The sequence below is a fragment of the Poecile atricapillus genome, chromosome 4 (genome assembly GCF_030490865.1).
Source record: "Poecile atricapillus isolate bPoeAtr1 chromosome 4, bPoeAtr1.hap1, whole genome shotgun sequence".
Taxonomy (NCBI): domain Eukaryota; kingdom Metazoa; phylum Chordata; class Aves; order Passeriformes; family Paridae; genus Poecile; species Poecile atricapillus.
Window position 1 is genome coordinate 11,797,675 of NC_081252.1, and position 18,243 is coordinate 11,815,917.

Sequence of the window (18,243 nt, forward strand, 5' to 3'; positions counted from 1 at the left end):
GGTGGAAGAAATTGCTTCTGTGAGCTACTCCTTTCTCTAAATAGAGAAATGAAAAGAAGATGCTTAAGTTTCTAGATAGCAGAAATTAGATGAGCTTTTTCCATTAAGAAAAATATTAAAAATATAATTTTCAAGGCCAAAGTCTGACCGAACTTCTCTATTAATTTCAGGTTTACTTTGGATTGTCTCCAGTTCTACTTCAACTAATTTCAGTGGTACCTTAGAAATCCATCCATCTTCTACATACTAATGGAATCTGATGGGGGAAAAAAAATCTCATCAAATTGCAATATTAAGGTGATACTTCACTACAGAATTGAATTTTAATATAGTGTATGAAGTTCTAGTCTTACATAAATGTAATGAGTGTAACTTTATGTCTATGGTAGGAGGGTTTGTTATATGTTCTGAAACAGTTGCTAAACATTTACAATTATTCTCAATTTCAGTATTAAGAAGTCTAGTCTTATTTTTATAATTAAATATATTTCCCTCCTTTCATGTTATTTTAAAACATTTTTTTTAATTTGTTTTTTTTTTGTAATGACAAATGCTAGTATTGTAGAATTCCCAGAGCTCTAATTTCATACATAGAAAGCAGAACTAAGTTACAACATGTGTTCTTAAGGCAATTTTGAAAGCTACACCTTACTTTCCTTCTTACAATACTCTTCAGCAAGATTTGATTCAGAGCAACTGTTTACAAGCAAATGATTTCTTGTTCTACTAACAGAATGTGAATATTAGGTTTCATAACATTCTAATATCTTCTGGCTGCTGTTTAAGGAGTATTCCAAATTTTCTCAGCACCAACATAATTTACACATTTTTGTTATTCTAATAGGAATGCAGCATATGCATTGTGTCCTTTATCCTGGTGTGCTTTGTTCCATGCATTGTGCTTGTCTTTCCAATCTGATAACAGAGTATATTAAAACATCTGTCCTTGTGTTACAAGTATTTGTTATTTGTAGGAGACAGGAAATAGAAATATGAAATTAATTTTCTTTATGAATTGTACTTGCCCTTAAAAGAGGTTGCTAGATATTGCATGTTTTTCTGTTTCAGAGTAAGAAGTGAGATTATATCATATTACATTGATTAGAAATTCACTGTTAAAATGAAACTTGAGCTTGGAAAAAAGCACACGGTATTTGTTTTTCTGCATTGAAAGAGTCAGGATCTCTCTGTCTCTCTGAAGGCAAGTACAGTCAGGATTTAAATCAGTTTTAGACTATGTGACAATTGAAGTGTGTCACGAGTTATATGAAACTGCTCAGATAATGGTTTGCTTTATAGGATTAAATTTATGCATTGATTATATTTGTACGTGTCTGGAATCTTTTAACAACAAAGAAGTTAGAACAAGCTGAGGAAAGCCATCAACAGGATTGTTTTGGTCAAAATAAAGAGTGTCTTCCTCTTTGTGATATTTGTTTGCAAAGATTAATATCAGATGAGTTTCTGTCGTTATAATAATTGAGAAACTTATTCAAGGCACAAATAAGCCGAATAATAGCTATGCTAAAGGCTTTTACACTAGTCAAATTTTGTAGCCCTCCTAAAAAGTGGTTCAGAGTGTTTCTGATTTGTGGGGGCTTTTAACTGTAGATTAATTATTTAAGATCAAATAATCAGTGGATTGATGTTGAGGTTTAGAAGATTGTTGTAATTTTCAAGTTTTCCTTCAATCTGGGCTTTGATTCTTGTTTGTTTTATTTGTTTTGTTATCCTATGGATTCTTCTCTTGAGATCCTAATGGTGAGCTGGCTGTAAACTTACGGTTGTAAACAATGGTAAACTTATCCCATGGGCTTTTTGGCTTTTTGTTTTGGTTTTATCTGCGGAAGGAAATATGTAAGATTGATTAGCCCACTCATGGCACCCTTTAAATCATTACAGCCTTCTTGAAATGAAGTTATGGACTGTGGGGAAAGAAACTGAAGTCTTGGAGAATATGAGAACTTTTTTTTTCCCAGCAAAAAGAATTCATTCTCTCTCTGCCTCTCGAGACTTTAATTTCCATTTAGAATTTATATATGGCAGCAGAGCCACATGAATACTTGTGTTGCCACTGAAGATGAATAGATCACATGGACATAGGTCGAGGTGTGGTGAAAGAAAGAGCAGAGTTTATTTTTCCCCCCAGGATTTATAGGCTTCTGACCACGGCCAGGGATTGGATGGTCAGGATAACACTTTCTCACTGCACTGGCCATGAGAGATGCTCATCACAAGATGTGTAACAGAAAGAATGTACACATATCTATGTTTACAGTTACTGTCCTGGGAAAGTCCTTAGAAAACCATGTCAGCAAGCTCAGAAGCTGAGTTTTCAGGGCGACATACTTGTCTAATTCAAGTAGTCATGTAAGTCAGGTTGGTTTTTTCCCCAAAAAAATTTATGCTCAGATGAATGGATATCCAAGTCTTTTTCCACTTTTGTATAAGAGTTAAATTTTTTAACTGCTAGCTGACTCCAAGAGATAATTCAGAGTGTATAAAAACAAAATCATTTTTACAGCTTCCAAAAATATGGAAATAGTAAAAATGACAGCTATCCTGACTGATTGACAGTGCAAATTCTAGCACTAAAATGTTTTAAAATGCTCTAAAATTCCAAATTATCTAGACCTCTTTATTGCTTGATTTAATAATTTATTGCTTGGACTTTTGCTCTAAGTCTTAATACTTTCATGCACGCTATGAAAAATAGGAACGATATCTTAAAAATCCTGGCATACTAATTCTTAATTCATATTAGTGATGCTGGCCATATTGCTGTGCTGTGCTGTCCTGGGAAATGGCTTTGGTTAAGTATAGCTAATGTTTCCCAAGTTTCTATAACAACCACGGAGGTGGATTGACACTGACAAGGTTCTGGCACCCACCAAAACCCCTGAGTCACTCCACTCTGCAGCCAGACAAGAGAAAATGTAACAAAAATATATTCTGTCTAATATTAGTCTAGACTGCAATCTTTCTGTGAAATCTAAGGCAAGATGTGACAAGAGGAGACTAGAAAATAATATAGATTCTTGATTGCAATAAGTAATTTCATTCTGTTTGTGCAGCTTTCACAGTAAAATCTTCTCATTGTACTGGCTGTCAGAGTGCTTACTCTCTGCTATTCAGCTGCAAGTTAGAACCTGAACTTAGATTAATACTCAATTTAACTAAATGTGGCCAGAGGACCTCGGTGTCCATTTTATTCTGCATATCAGTGTCCTACTTGTGCACTGCTGTGGGACAGTAAAGTACACTGGTCAATTTAATTTTCATTTGAATTCAATGATATATGAAGTCAAACTGCAAATTTGAGGTTAATCTGCCAAGAGCTTCCTCCCAGGTACTGCTTAGGTCAAGGAGCTCTGATCTCCTGGGAACTCCTGTACTGAGCCAATAGGTAGGAGTGAGGGAAGGTAGTAACAAAAGTTACTTACAATTAATTCCCTTTGGTTTGCAGTACCAGCAGTGCCACTGGCACTGATGGTTCATGGCCATATGTTAATGTGAGCAGGGACAAAGGACAAGGAAAAACTTCCCAGCTCTACAGGGGTACCCACCTTGGTGTGTCCTCCCCAAATAATACAAAAAATTTAGAGTGTTTTTACTCTTGTGTCATGTGGAGACATGGATGAGCAGAAAAATTTTCTAGATTCAGCTCCCTCTTTATACATGTGTGAGACACCTTGTCAAAAATGTGCTTGCAATGAGTTATCAGGAGAGTGGTTGGAGAGGAACTGGGCTGAAATGCAGATGATTGCTAAAGAGGAAGGGGATTGCGGAGTTAAGTGTGGATTTACAGACACATTTACTAAAACTGTGTGTCATGACTCAGAGAGGCAAAGTAAATTGTCTCAAACACTGACAAAGAAGCTCCCGCAAGACAAGCTAGCACAGTGGGCACAGATGGCAAGCAGGAAGGCGTTAATTTCAGGCCTACAGGAAGGTGAAAGGTTTGGAATTAGCATACGGGACAAGATTCCACCGTGCAGACTTGTGGGAAAAGTGCAGATGCAGCACCAGGCCTGGTGAGGCAAGTCTGGGTAACATCCAGACAAAAATTCCCGTCATGGCAAACTGTGATAAAGGAAGCAGCTGCTTACACACATGCCAGGCTGTGGGAACAGCACCTAGGCCTTGTGGATACCCATGACTTGGGCTGTATAAAAGTGGTACCTCCCAGAGGGCTGGTGGCATGCTGCAGGAACACATGTTGGTGGCTACCTTTCTACTTAATCTGTCTCTCTGCCTCTCCCTAATCCTCTGCCATTCTACCTCACATTTACCCTTAAATAAAATCTGTATAGCTGGCTTTGGCTGATAGTCTCATTTGCACCTTAATTCAGGCAGAATTGGACTCTAATATTGTTTCAGAAGTAAGATCCTAACATTATTCCAGTGTATCTTAGCACTATGTTACTTGGTGTTCTAAGTGAAATTGCTGTAACTGAAAATATTTATGGCTAACCACATTTATTCATAGAATTAATTGGAAAAAAATCTGGTTTTAAGTAAGAAAAACTTCATAAATAAATCTAAGCAACATTTCAAATGAACGAAATTGTTTCCTTACTCTGACATTTCCAGTTTACTCAATGCTTTGTAACAACACTATTTCCATAACACACTGTGGCCTGTTGTCTCCACTTTAAAGGTCAGATGCTTAACATAACCTGACTTTTTTGTAGTCTTGATGGCATGAGAAAACATTTAGTATATCATTAACAAAATATCTCGATAGAAGTGCAAATGAATGCACTTGGAGGAAGAAAAGGAATATAAAGATACTAGCAAGACTGCAAATGATGAATCTTCATTCAGCAAATGGTCAGCAGATACAGATCTCAGACATGGAGTTTTAAGAGAATACCAAACTAGTATGATTAGAAATTTAAATATCAGAGAAAAATGTAACAATGCTTGATCATCATTTAGCAATCAACTGATGCAAATTGAAAATATCTAAGGATTGTTCTATTCTTCAAATAAAAGTGATCTGATAAAAATCTTGTGAAAAAGGGTTAAAACCAGAAGGTGTGGCAAGGAGGGAACAGATCTTACTCAAAGTGACCTTGCAGCTCAGAATGCTAAGAATGTTGGTGTGGGAAAACTCTATTTATTGTGCCTGCCATTGTTTTTCCTCTGCCTGTTTTGAGAATTAAAAATCCTGTGTGACATGTTTGAAGCTCCTCCTGGGAGACAGAGATGATAAAAACACAGCCTTGTTATAGACTCCGTGTGCACAAAGCCTGATGGAGCCCGTGTCCCTGTGTGTCTCTGGTCACTGGGATGAGCTGAGCCTGATGGAGCCTCTGCCCATTGTGTTTCTGCTGCCTGAGATTGTTAGGGAGGTGACCAAATAAAGCAACTCTTTGCACTTCAGCTGTGGTTTGCTGGTCACCCTGGTGAGCTGTTTGTGACAATTCACACAAAAAATGCAACTTTTATTAATAAATGCAACAATCTATTGGCTTTTAGTTAAGACTACAGAAATTTTCTGGGAAATTACAGATTTTTATGCCTGCAGTGTGTACATAATGTAGTGTGCTCCGCTCCATGATACAAAATGGGGGACCCAAAAGCCAGGTCCCAGCTGTGGTTATTTGACCAACCATTAACATTTAGGATATGAGGTTTTGCTCATGACAAAAAACTCAGCTTCCAGGGAAACTAAGAACTGCCCTGAGGGTGGGCATAAAGCAGGAGGCTGAGAGAAAGATGGGTGAGGACTGAGACTGCCAGGAAGAGAAGGATGGAAGAAAAGCTGCTTTCTTTCCTTGACTTTAAAGATCTTTCCAAAACGCATCTTATTTGAGACAAAAAAAGGATTTGGTATCCCTTCCGAAGCTCTTACTCTCAGGTTTTTGTCTTGTTCCAAAGGCAACTGACTATGGGATGCAGGCAAAACATGTTCCAAAGGAACATCAGGAAGAATAGATGCAAACACTGATGCCAGATACTTAAGACTTTTTTTGATTCCACTTAATGCAGTTGAAGCTAAATGTGGTCCTGTTTAAGAACAGAAGAATTGTTTTCCTAGGCTGGTCTTGAAATTAAGAATTCACAATTAAATACCTTTTAGACATTGAATAATCCCAGTTTCAGCTATATTGTTTCATTGAATTTCTATATTATTGTTTACAGTAAACTTACACTATCATTGAAAGCTTCAGTCACTGCCTCAGTTCCAGTGTTTGTTCTGTTTCAGTGTTCTTTCTTTCTGTATTTTACAGGCAATTTCCATCTGAATTTTACAGTTCAAAGTAGTGGAGGGAATTTTAAGTTGTTCTACTTTGAGAAAGTTAAGGTGTGGATTCCCCAAGAGAAATCTACACTGACTACTAATACATCCTTGCTAAAATCTTTTGTTGGTCAGCTTTTGACTACTTCACAGGAGTGAAACTGGTAATGATCTTTCTGAGGCATGGGAGAGAGGAAGAGTAGACCCCATGTCTCTCATTTAATGCATTATTTAGTTTTCCTGTAAAACTTGGAGGAAAAAAAGCTGTGTTTTAAAGGAGATGCTTCATGTGGATAAACTGGTAATGCCAACAGAAGAGCTGGGGAGATGATCTGAAGTAGCCCAGAAGTAGACTCACACCAACAGGAAGAGCACAGCTGTCGGTCCAGACTACCCTGTATCAAAATACCTTGATCCACAATCGAGAAGAATTTGTAGTTAATGTCACCTACACATATATATTAAAGCATAAGTTTGGATGAGAGAGGAGGGAGGGCAAGTTATTTACTATTTCTTTATGGAGAAGTTTGATGTGTCTTTTCTGAATCATCTTGAGTTGGTAATGCTCAAAAATATGGTCCTCAGAATGAGGATAGCAGATGTGTAATATATTCTTGCATAAGTAGGATTCATACCATTATTGCTTAATATAATATATTAATCATGACTAAACACCTGAAATTATTTTATTTTCAACTTTTAAACAATGGGGAATTCTTGTGAAAGTGCAAAAAGTGGAAAAAATCATCCTTTCCTTCAGCTATATTCATCTCACAGAATGCCAAATGCAAAATTTCTGATTTTAACCAGCAGTGAAACCTAGCTTAAGGTTAGAGTCCTGAGAAACAATTTTTTTTCTAGAATGAGTACCTGTACATTATTTATATTTCTTTGTAATCTTTAACTGCTGTGGAGTGGGTCATGAATGATAAAGGAGCTAAAACAGAATAATTTATATCTATGTTCCTTAATATCATACAGCACAGAAGTTGGTTCCAGAATAACTGTGAGTACACAATAAATACAAACACGTATTTATAAAAGAGAAATTTTAATGTCAAAGTAGTGACATTATCAGGTTAATACAGTCTGTGTGTGAATGACCAAAAGTGTCAGTATTTAGCAATGGCTGCACATGGCTTTCTTGGGTGGAAATTTGATTCCCTTTAACATTGTTTGGTTTATGTAGCTCCAGGGAATGTGGAAATCTGAAAACCTAGGCTACAATTGTTATAGATCTCCTAAGACAGAATAAGTTTAGAGGGTTTCATGTAAAAAACTTAGCATGAATGGGATTGTGTGCTCTTGGTACAGCCTTCTGAATGGCTGTAAGCAGTTCAGTAAAAGCAACGTTTTTAATGTTCCTTCAAATATTTTGATATTTTTTGAAGGAAGAGTTTAATCAATATAGTTCTGTGGTGCAGTTTCCCTTCTCAAAAAAAGGAGTGTTTTATCAGGTTTAAAGGAGATTTTTAGGTCATAATATCCAGATAAAATAGGATGGGAACACCCAGTGTAGATGCATCTGGTTAAGAAAGATGTCTCAATCATTCTGATCTTATTTGTTCATTCACAACAGTCCCTCACTGGGACCCCTCACACTTTTTCATATTCCTTTCTGCCCTAAACTTTGGAAAATATTTACTATTATTATTATTATTATTATTATTATTATTATTATTATTATTATTATTGTTGTTGTTCTTGTTCTTGTTCTTGTTCTTGTTCTTGTTCTTGTTCTTGTTCTTGTTCTTGTTATTATTATTATTATTAGCTTTAGTTTTAGTTTTAGTTTTAGTTTAAATAAAATAATAATTTTTATTGTTATTACAATAATAATAAAGTCCAATGTTCAAGTGTATTACCTATTTTTGGAAATAGAAAATCTTTTTGGTACAAATTTATTAGGGGCTGCCTGTCATGGTTTGGCATCTGAGAGATGTGATATAAAGTGTGAGGAGGTATCTTAGCAAGATTTTAATTTAGCAAAGGGAGCCTGCAATACTGAAGCAACTCACAGGAGATATTTGGTGCTGGATCAGTGCTGGAAATAAAGTGGCTCAAAGCATAAATGTAAATGGTAGCACTGAGAGAGCACCATGGGTGTCTTCTTTATCAGAAAAATATGTGCTTAAAGTCCTTTCTGTCCATGTGGGTGTCAAATGAAGTAATCTAGATGTCAAATAACTCCTAGATATTTGCCTGAAGGAAATCCAGTATCATTAGTACAACATCACACACCGGGATACTCTGTTATACCCAAAAAACACTAGGGTGCTTGAAAGGCTTTTGAGGTTGAATATAATAATTCCTATCATAAATTGATGGATTGCTATATGACATTTGCTAATTAATGGCATTTTCAATTAAAAAATCTCTGGCATTAAGGGCAAGACAGTTTGTCTAGGGCTCAGACAAGGTGAGATTTAGTGTGGTCTCAAAGCGAGGATTTGAGCAGATTGGAATAGAGTATTTTAATTGACTTAAAATATGAATGGACTTGAGAGGTGAAGGAGCACAGACCTGGAAAAAAGCTGGAAGAACAATTCTGCTTCTCAGTGTGGTGAACTGAGGAAAAAAAGTCCTCTGTACTGTCTTTGGCAGTTGAAATGAGTTAATCGTGTAATAGCAATGTAATGTTGCACAAAGCCCAAATGGAATAACAGCAGGTGTAGTGAGAAGATATAAGAAGGGATGGTCTCAAGGGAATTTTTCAGCCCTTGCATTTCTAAATTCTTCTACAGGAGAATGACTTTTGGAAGTGGGATTTCTAGTTGTGCCCATTTTTTTCTGTAGGGAGTAGGAGTTTTACAGTTGAGCGTACTCTAAGAAAAGTAAATCAGAGCCAGCAGTGCATAATGGTGATTCTCCAAAAGGAGAAAGCTGATAAAGTCATCAATTTAAGTTCTTTGGATGTATTTAATGCATTCACTATTGAAAGGTAAAAAAAATATTATTTACCTATTTCTATTTTACTAGATCTAAGCATGTTTGTATTTTCACATGTGGGTTTGGTTTCTAAGCTGAGAGAAGAAATGGGGTTTTAGATATACTTTTTAAAGTGTGAGCTTAAAAGAATCGATTATTCAGTTATTTGTTGTTTAGCCTTTCACAAGGAATGTTTTCTCTCTTTTTTATCTATTTTTTTTTTTAATTTTGACATATTATGGGAGATTTTTGGTTTTATTTTGTGATTCATTGGTTACCTCACTTTGATGTTTAAATGGAAATTCAGAATAACAAAATAATTTCATTTCATTTCATTTTTTCATGCAGTTTTGAGAGCAGTTTGTTTTGTTTTTTTCAAAATGAGAATGTATTTGTACTGGAAGATCTTGAATCTGAACCTGAGAAAGTTCTTCTTACTCCTTTTGATAGTTAATTGTTACTCTGTTCTTGATAAATGGTTTTATAATAATTACTGAATGATGAGCAGTGGGTTTTCATGCCTGTGCTTGTGACCTAATTAACTTGTTTCAGGTGGAAAACCCTTGAGTAACTGAACTTTAAAATTACAGTTCAGGAGTCTGGAAAAATCTTCCATCTAAATCCTTTATTTTCTTAGATTTCACTATAGGAAATGGTATTCAAGTTTTCAAGCATATATTACAGATGTAGAGAAAAGCCTGAGTTTTATGGATTTCATAATGTTTCTTGCTTTTTTTAAAAAAAACCCTAATTTTAACTTAGTGATAAAATAGACATTCCAATTAAAAAATAATTGCTTTTTAATGAGCTATAACTAAAACATACTAAACTACTTATTGTCTGTTGATGGAAGAGAGAGATATCAGGTGAAAAAGTATTATCTGGAATTTTGTACTTTGCTCGATGCCATGGTAGCCCATGGCATCCATATCCCATCCCATCCATATTTTTGAGAAGAACAAAGGCTCAGTTCTCTGCTGCAGCTGGAGAAAAATCATGGTTTTTTTGTCTGTCTTTATTTCCCAAATGTAATAAGGGTGTATAATGCCCCTCTGCACAAATTTTTGCCTGGGATGTAAGGGCTGTAACTTGTATCACAATGAGACAGTGTTTAAGCACATAGGACTAAATTGCCACATATTCCTTATAAAATGTGAGTTTTCCCATCTTTATTTTAACAGCTAACATTTCACTGTCAAGTGCTAACATGTTAAGTGTGATAGGAAAGATGTATTCTTCTGTCTTGTTAAATAAACAGAGCTATTTTTGCTTCAGAAAAATACAACGGAACAATGGAAGAGACAAGAAAACTCTGCATTTATGAAGACATCAAACTCACTGGAACGTGTTTCTCTTTACATGCTGCAGAATGTATAAATCTGTTGATTTTTCACATGTGGAACCTGAGAAGGAGCAAAACAATAAGTCTGAATTCTTTAACAACCAAATACATAAATAAGCAAAATTGCTGAGTGAAATGACACTTTGTAACTCTGTACCATTTCCATTTCAAATGCAATGGAATCAAAAGCATTTGTCAAGGCTGCATTTTGTTAAGAAAACCGTCTCTGACTTGGTTTCTCTCTTGATAAATAAAATCTTAGTAATGTTCAAGTGTACCTAAATTAATAAGACCTGATTCATGGTAAGTAAAGTAGCTTCATAACAATCAGAAAGACTTGTTTCTAATTCTATATCTGAGCTTTTAGAATTAGTTTAGCACAGCCTTATATTATTGAATAACTTGCCTATTTTTATTTTCCAGTGTTGAAGATAGGAGGGAACACAATTAATTTGGGGGCTTTATTTAGTGTGTGACTAACCAGTAAGGCTAAGGTTTAGTCAATTTCTCAAGAAAGAGCACGGTTAATAATTTCAAATCCAGATTTCCGTTCATCTCTGACTAGGAAAAGCACAAACTACTTCTTCCCTACTATTTTTATAGGTTAAGATTTTAAGCCTTTGATAAACCCCCAAGATTAGTAAGTGAAAGAAGGAATATAAAAACTTCCATTGCACTCTCTGCAATGTGATTTTGCTGGTGTGGTCAATTGCATCATCTGAAAAAGAATGACATACCAAAAGGTGATTTGGGGAACAATTTTATAATTTCCTTTTCATTCCTTGATTGACACTTTTATGAACAGCCTGAGTGCTGGGGCTGGCTGGATCCTTGCAGGAGTTAAGCAAAGGTATCACTGGGTGGGTGGGGTTCATTTTTTTTGTATTGTTTTGATTTTTTTCATATTTTTTTTAGCTATGAAAATACGGCACAGTAGATGACATGACACTTCTCACTTATTTTAAAAACGGGGAAATCTGCTGTGGTAACTCATGCTGTACAACATTGCACAGTTACAGACAGCCCCCCTCAACCGGGTGTCCCTCCACCTATAGCAGATGATACACAGCAGAAAAACTGGGGAACTGGAGCTGTGGGAACAGCCACTGTGCCGTGTGGTATTTCAATATGTTTCTGTTAGCACAGAAGAGGCAATCTGTTCACACAGGATAGAGAGATATAGCAAGATGAAAAGCAAGCCTTAACTTGCCCACCATTCTTTAAGGCATGCTGATGTTGGCATTGCTTGAATAGGACAGTTGTCTTGAAGTTGATTTCTTGTTTGCTGCTTCTTTGTACTTCAAGCATTTTGCTAATTAATTACTAGGCAGTTTCCTACCTGCAATGTCTTATCAAGAGAGTGAATGCCTCTGCATTGTGTTGTTTATATTTCATTTTAATAGGTTAAAGGTGTTAAAACTTTCAGTAATGGAAAATAAGGCAGTCTGTGACAGAGTAGCTGTACTAAATTGAAGAGCTTTTTCTAATTTTATCTAACCTCATTTATGTGCTGTTTGATATTGAATCAAGTAAATGAAGCTGGTAATACTTGTGTTATGTTGTGTTGTGTTATGTTGTGTTATATGTTATGTTATGTTATATGTTATGTTTTATGTTATGTTATATAGCTTGTTTTCCAGCTGCATAGAAAATAGATGAAATATTGGTAGGATACTATTTTCACCATTGTTTCTCCCCTGCTACACAACTTTCCAGCCAGTTAAAATGGATCATACACCCTGTGAATAAGTATGGATTATGCCTTCATGGTGAAGGCTAAAAACAGACATGCATTATTGATCTTTTCAGTACTCCACAGCTAGGTGAAGTCAAAAAGACCCATTTTGATCGACTTGCAAAAGAATATAATGATTTCTATAGAAAACTTTTATCTTCTACTATCTCTTTCTGACAAGAAAATATATTTTTGCTGTCTAGTTGTCCACCTATACCATAGGGTCCCTGCAAAGAGGTTTTGGGATGTTCGTTTGAAACCTTTGCTGAAATAGAGATACTGCCACCTCCTCATCCACAGACTTCATCATTTCATTATAAAAGGCAGGCTGGTCAAGGCTGATTGATTTTCTCCAAAGGAGTGATGGTGGTACAAAAGCTCAAAGACAGAATTGTGGTAAAACACTTCAGTTCTCAGTGTTAAAATCTCACAGCCAAGTGAAATTATGAATTATTAAGTAGCTTCTAGACAATAGGAGAAGATTCAACTCTTTCCCTTTTCTAGTAGTGTAGCTTTTTTGTTACAACACTCCTACAGAAGAGGAAAAATTAACCATTACTGTCTTTTTTTCTGATGACTGCTAAGTGCAGTGAATGGTAATATATAGAGGGGCCTTCCTCTTTTAACTGCATAATCTTGTGAATAGAAAGAGCAGATATTTCCAGTAGCTTTTTAGGTTTAAAAAAACAGGTGGAATTTAAGTTTTCAAAGTTCCCCTACTGCTTGCCTTTCATGTTTTCCCTGCAGAGTGTTTACACTTCATGCAGGTGCCTGTCTGTTTGCTTGAAAGGTTGTGATTCAGGTATGACCCAACATCTGGGATTCTGTTTTCCAGTCTAGGTCTGGTTGATTGAAATCTGTGTGTTGCAAGATCCAGTGTTTTATATCTAAGTCAGACTCTGGAAATAGGCCTATATTCCTAATATATGTAATAGCGGAAATGATTTTTTTTTAGTATTTCCTTTCTGTATAGCTCAGATAAAAACCAAAAGGCATTTAATGAGAATAATCAGTTCTAAGAGTTTTTTATGACAACTCTGTGAAACTATTAGTGCACAGATTTTTTTAAACTTTGAGCTTAAAACCATAACTTGGGAAATACAAACCAGGACTAGCGCTAGATAAATGATGTTTTACAGTGAATACAAGAAACTGTATGTCCAGTGAATTTGCTTGTATAGGCTTAAGGGTTGCTAATACTCAGAGCTTTCGAGTTGTGAAGCTTGAGGAGGCATAGAAGATGAGAATCTCTTGACAGTGCAAAAGGGATCACCTGAATATCAATGGTGTGTGTGACAGACCTCACTGATGGAATAGAGAATGAAATGTGATGACATTTATTAAACATTAGAGAAAATGTTCAATATATTTGTATATTAAACATAGATGTTTTCACTTAGTGCTTTGGAAATCCCTGACAAAACCTTGTTGGGCACCTATTTTATTCTTAAAAATTTTTTGCTGTTTTTCTCAAGTATGTTCTCAACCTTCTGGCTAAAACACATAGGAAAAAACATGAGAATGTGATATATGTGGGAAGAAGAAAATTTTAGCTTAACTTTTTATACATATTAAATTGCTTTCTTATTCTTAAAGAAGGACACAAATACTTGAGAATGTAAAGAAAAAAGGAAATAGCATGAAGAAAGCAAATCTTTTGTGCTCTTGAGATTTCAAATATGCAGATAACTGATACTGACCAATTGTTAGAGGAGGGATTATAAGTGGATTTTCATCCTGAAAAAACTTAGATGGATGAATCGTAAGCCTCTGAAAATGAGATTTCTAATGGAAACACCAAATCAACTTTTACGAACTAGAGTGTCAGGAATATGACATTATAATAAAGTACACTGGTGTCTCTGTATTTGCCTTTTGCAAACATAATGAAACTGGCTTCAGTGGAGAAGGTGCCGGGATGTTCCATCCACATCTGCTGCTTTACAGGATAATATAACAATATTCAGACGTGTAATGCTGGGTGTTATGTATTTGCACTAGAAAGGAAGAAGACCAACAGAATTTCTTTGTTCATGACTAGAATAACTCTGTGAGTTGCTGTATGGATTATGGCACCTACCCTCATCCCTGTGGGGACAAGTTTGAAGTAATCAATTTTTTTTTTTTTGAAGTATTGATGACAACACCAGTGGTGCAGGCTGGGATGCTGTTTGGCTCATCTCCCGTCTGACCCAGCAAAGGCTCAGTGTCAACCCATTCATCCTGTGCTCTTTTATTGATGACAGTTGGTTCTGAATGTCTGCCACTGCACTTGGCAGAACCTGGGGATTTTTGTTGTCCTATGCTTCCAAATGAGGAATGCAGTTCAGGAACCTGAGTCCAGGATGTGGCTGAATGCACACAAACAGCAACGCTGTCTCCCTCTAATCCAGAACGTGGACAGAAGACAGGAACTGAAGACAAGTGTTCCCTTCCTACACTGATCTCTGCCTCAAGAATTTCCAGTGACACCTTTTGTTCAATAGCTTTGGGTAACTTTTTTTCCTGCTGTCACATTATATTTTATTTGATGACCGGAGAACTTGGAGCTGTGCCCATGAAGCATGGTGAGGGTCAGTACCCCGTGAGGGGGAGAACTGGAGTGGTTGAACGGCTCCAGATCGGCAGCTTGGAGAGGTCAGGGCTCTTTGTCACCGTCTGCAGAAAGAGCAGACACCCTCCCACTGCCCTGAACAGCAAACTGGTCAGATCCCAAACCAAGTTCATGCTTTATAGCTCAATCAAGCTGAGGGCGACTTAAAGGAGGGAATAATTTTTATCTAGAATACTAAATATAGTACCAAAAAAAAAACTTTTTCACAAAAGATGTTGGGATATTGGTCACATTTATTTTATTTATGAGACATTTCCATTAACAGAATTCAATTACTGATTATTACACTCAGTAATTTTTTTTTTTTATCTGTTATCTTCCCACTTACTTGGCTATTTCTTCTTTTGTAACTTAAACTATTAATTAATTTTCATGCTGTATTTTCATTTTATGTAATGTATTTTGAGTTTGCTTTACAGAGAAATTGGAGATTTCTATTACGTGTTTGAAAAGTTACTTTGGTATGTAAAAATCAACAAAAATCATGGGTTATGTACCTAATAATATTTTTAGTTAGTGATATCTGGGAAATTTAGAAATTTCTATTGTAATTAATCTTTTAAATAAAAAATGAGTGAAAACTGTTGTAATTGTTTAGCAGAGAGAGGAAGCTACTTCAGTTAATACAATGACAGTAAGTTTAGGTCAGATCACTATTTGCAGCAGCATGTTGCTGGTCCATTACAGTCCCAGTCAGAATGGCTCTCACCCTGAAGAGCATAATTAAAAATGCTATTTATTAGATCTAGTTCTACAAAGAAAGGGAGAACATTTAGATAATCCCACAGCCTTTTAAATACTGTGCACTGCAGCGCTCAACATGCGACCAATCAGGTTGCACTGTTGTCATGTGGCTCCCATCCTCATTTTGATCATGAAAGCTCTGGCATGATTTTTTTTTTTTTTTTTTTTTATGAGAAAGTGACTCTGTGTGATTTCTGCTGTCAGGTAGCTACCATACTCACATGGGATTTTGTGCCAGATTTGTCACTTGGATGATTTTAAAGGGTTTTCTTGAGATACCTCGTTCAATGTATATTAAACTAAGATGCAAAATGTTACTGAGTCATTGCGCTCATTACAGTTTTCATTCATGAAGAAGACAAAAAAGTGTATTGTCCAGAGGTAATCCTGTCTGTGAAAGGTACACAAACTGTGTTGACATCTATGGAACTACTGCAAATAACTGAAAAGTGAAAGAAGAATCACTCAGTCCTTTATTTTTCATATTTTTCCTAGTTTCCCCTCTTAGCTAGTATTAATGATAACTATAAAACTAAAGGCAAATTAGGTTGGAACCCAAAATGTACAGACTTTCTCTTAAAGGAATCCCAGTCTTCAAAATGTTGTTTTTCTTGGGCTTTGGTTTGTTTGTTTGTTTGTTTGTTTGTTTGTGTTTTAATTTCAGAAAACCGTGGAGTGATTTAGGCACCTATATATTTTGAGCTTTTTCAAATGGCCTCTGGCATCCCAGACATCTATCAGGAGCTGGGAGAAAAAAGGCAGACCTGACAGAACATGCTTATCCTCCTGGGGCAGCATTTTGTGAAATGGCAGAAAACACCTACATGTGAGCACCCAAACTACCCCGCACACCATGCGCTCATTAGATTTTCTGTTGTGACTGGGTGGAACATTTTAATCAGTGTTTACAGCTGAGTTTTTGAAGTCAAGCCACTAAAGCTATATTATATTCTGTGCCTTTGAAAATTGTAGTAGGGGGTGCAGATCTAGAAAAAGCCTGGTTTCCATGCATAACTTCTTCTCTTTAATGGTTAGAAGGGTTATTGCCCTTACACTGTAATGCTTGCTGCACTGTGTCTCACAGTACTTGCACTTTATTTAGTGATTGTTGAGATGAGCTTAATTTTGCACAGCACTGACCCAAGTACAAAATTTTCATTGGTTAAAAGAAAGGCATCATTTAAAAAGGTCAAATATGTCAAAGGTCTTTAGCTGGCATGTTTTGTCTTATAAACAGGAAGCTAGAAGAGCTGCATTGATGCCCTCTTTTCATTAATATGTGTACTGAAGGAATTTGTATTTCAAAGACTTTATTGGTATGTGCAAAAGCATAAAAATGCTACCAGAGAACAAAATGTCAAATGAAATATTTTTCCCATTCACGCAAACATGCAGAGCCATTTCTTGAATTCAGATCCTCTTGAGAGCAAATAAAAGATATCTGGAAGGCAGTGAATGCAATTACTTCTTAACACCCCTTCCTCTGGCTCCAAATGTCAAAGATACAACAACACAAATGTTTAAATTAACCGAGAAATATTTTCACTTCTTCTGCAATATTAGCATCAAGACCTTTACTCATTCTCTTACTATGTTATTATTTTATTTGTTTGGAAGCCCTGGAAAAGATGTTTTTATGATCAAAACTTTCAGCTCTTAAGTAATATGTTCTAGGCAGGAGCTGTCACAATGTATTAGTCTGAGAATGGCAGTGTTATTCTACTAGTAATCTGAAGCATTATGTTATTCAGCTGCTTTCCTATTAGTGGATTTAATTGAGCCCAAAATTATGAGGCAGCTGGGTAACTCAAATGCTTTGAAAATGTTATAGAATTGTTTTATTCTATTTCTATAGCCACACCTCGGCTTGTCCTTTATAGCTGATCAAAGCATGGGATTTCTATTTTTAGGAACTTTGTGAAGAACAAAAATATCCATTTAGAAATACAAGAGTAACATTTGTTTTTAATTGCTTGAAGAAGCAAAGATGAAGAATTATGCATAACTGGACAAAACTGTTCTACTCTTCCATACTAAATTTACTGCAACAGCCAGGCAGTAAGCTTTAGGTTAGCCTCTGGATGGCACTGTGAAAGATTTGTAAAAAAAGTAGGTAATTCCCTCTATGGCATTATCTCCTGGCTCAAGGAATCATTTTAGGGTTCTCTGTGATGCTCCCACACGTGCTCCTCCCCAGGTTTCTCTAGAGTAAATATTTGGGTGGGGTCCCTGTGTGTGCCCATGAGCTCAGAAGTCTTTGGAGGATGAAGACCTGTGGGATGCCATGGGATATCAGCACGGAGGGCCTGTGATCAGGTGTGATCTCCTGGCTTGTGCATTGCTCTTGCCTCCCCTTTTTCAGCCCCATCATGATCTGAGAGACACTGGTTGGGCCTCGGCCTTGAGGAACTACAGCTTGGCCAAACAATTGTGGAGTTTACCAGAAACACTCCGTGTTCCTTGCAAACCTGTAATTGGTTTTCTTTTTTATTTTAACAGCCTTGTATGCATTGTTATTGCCTGAATGGTAAACATTGCATGCAGGTGTGCATGTCCTCCCTGGAATATGGGAGTGGGGCTGCTCTCCTGGATTCTTAAGTACTTTAGAATTGTGAGTTCTGTCTGTAAGGAAA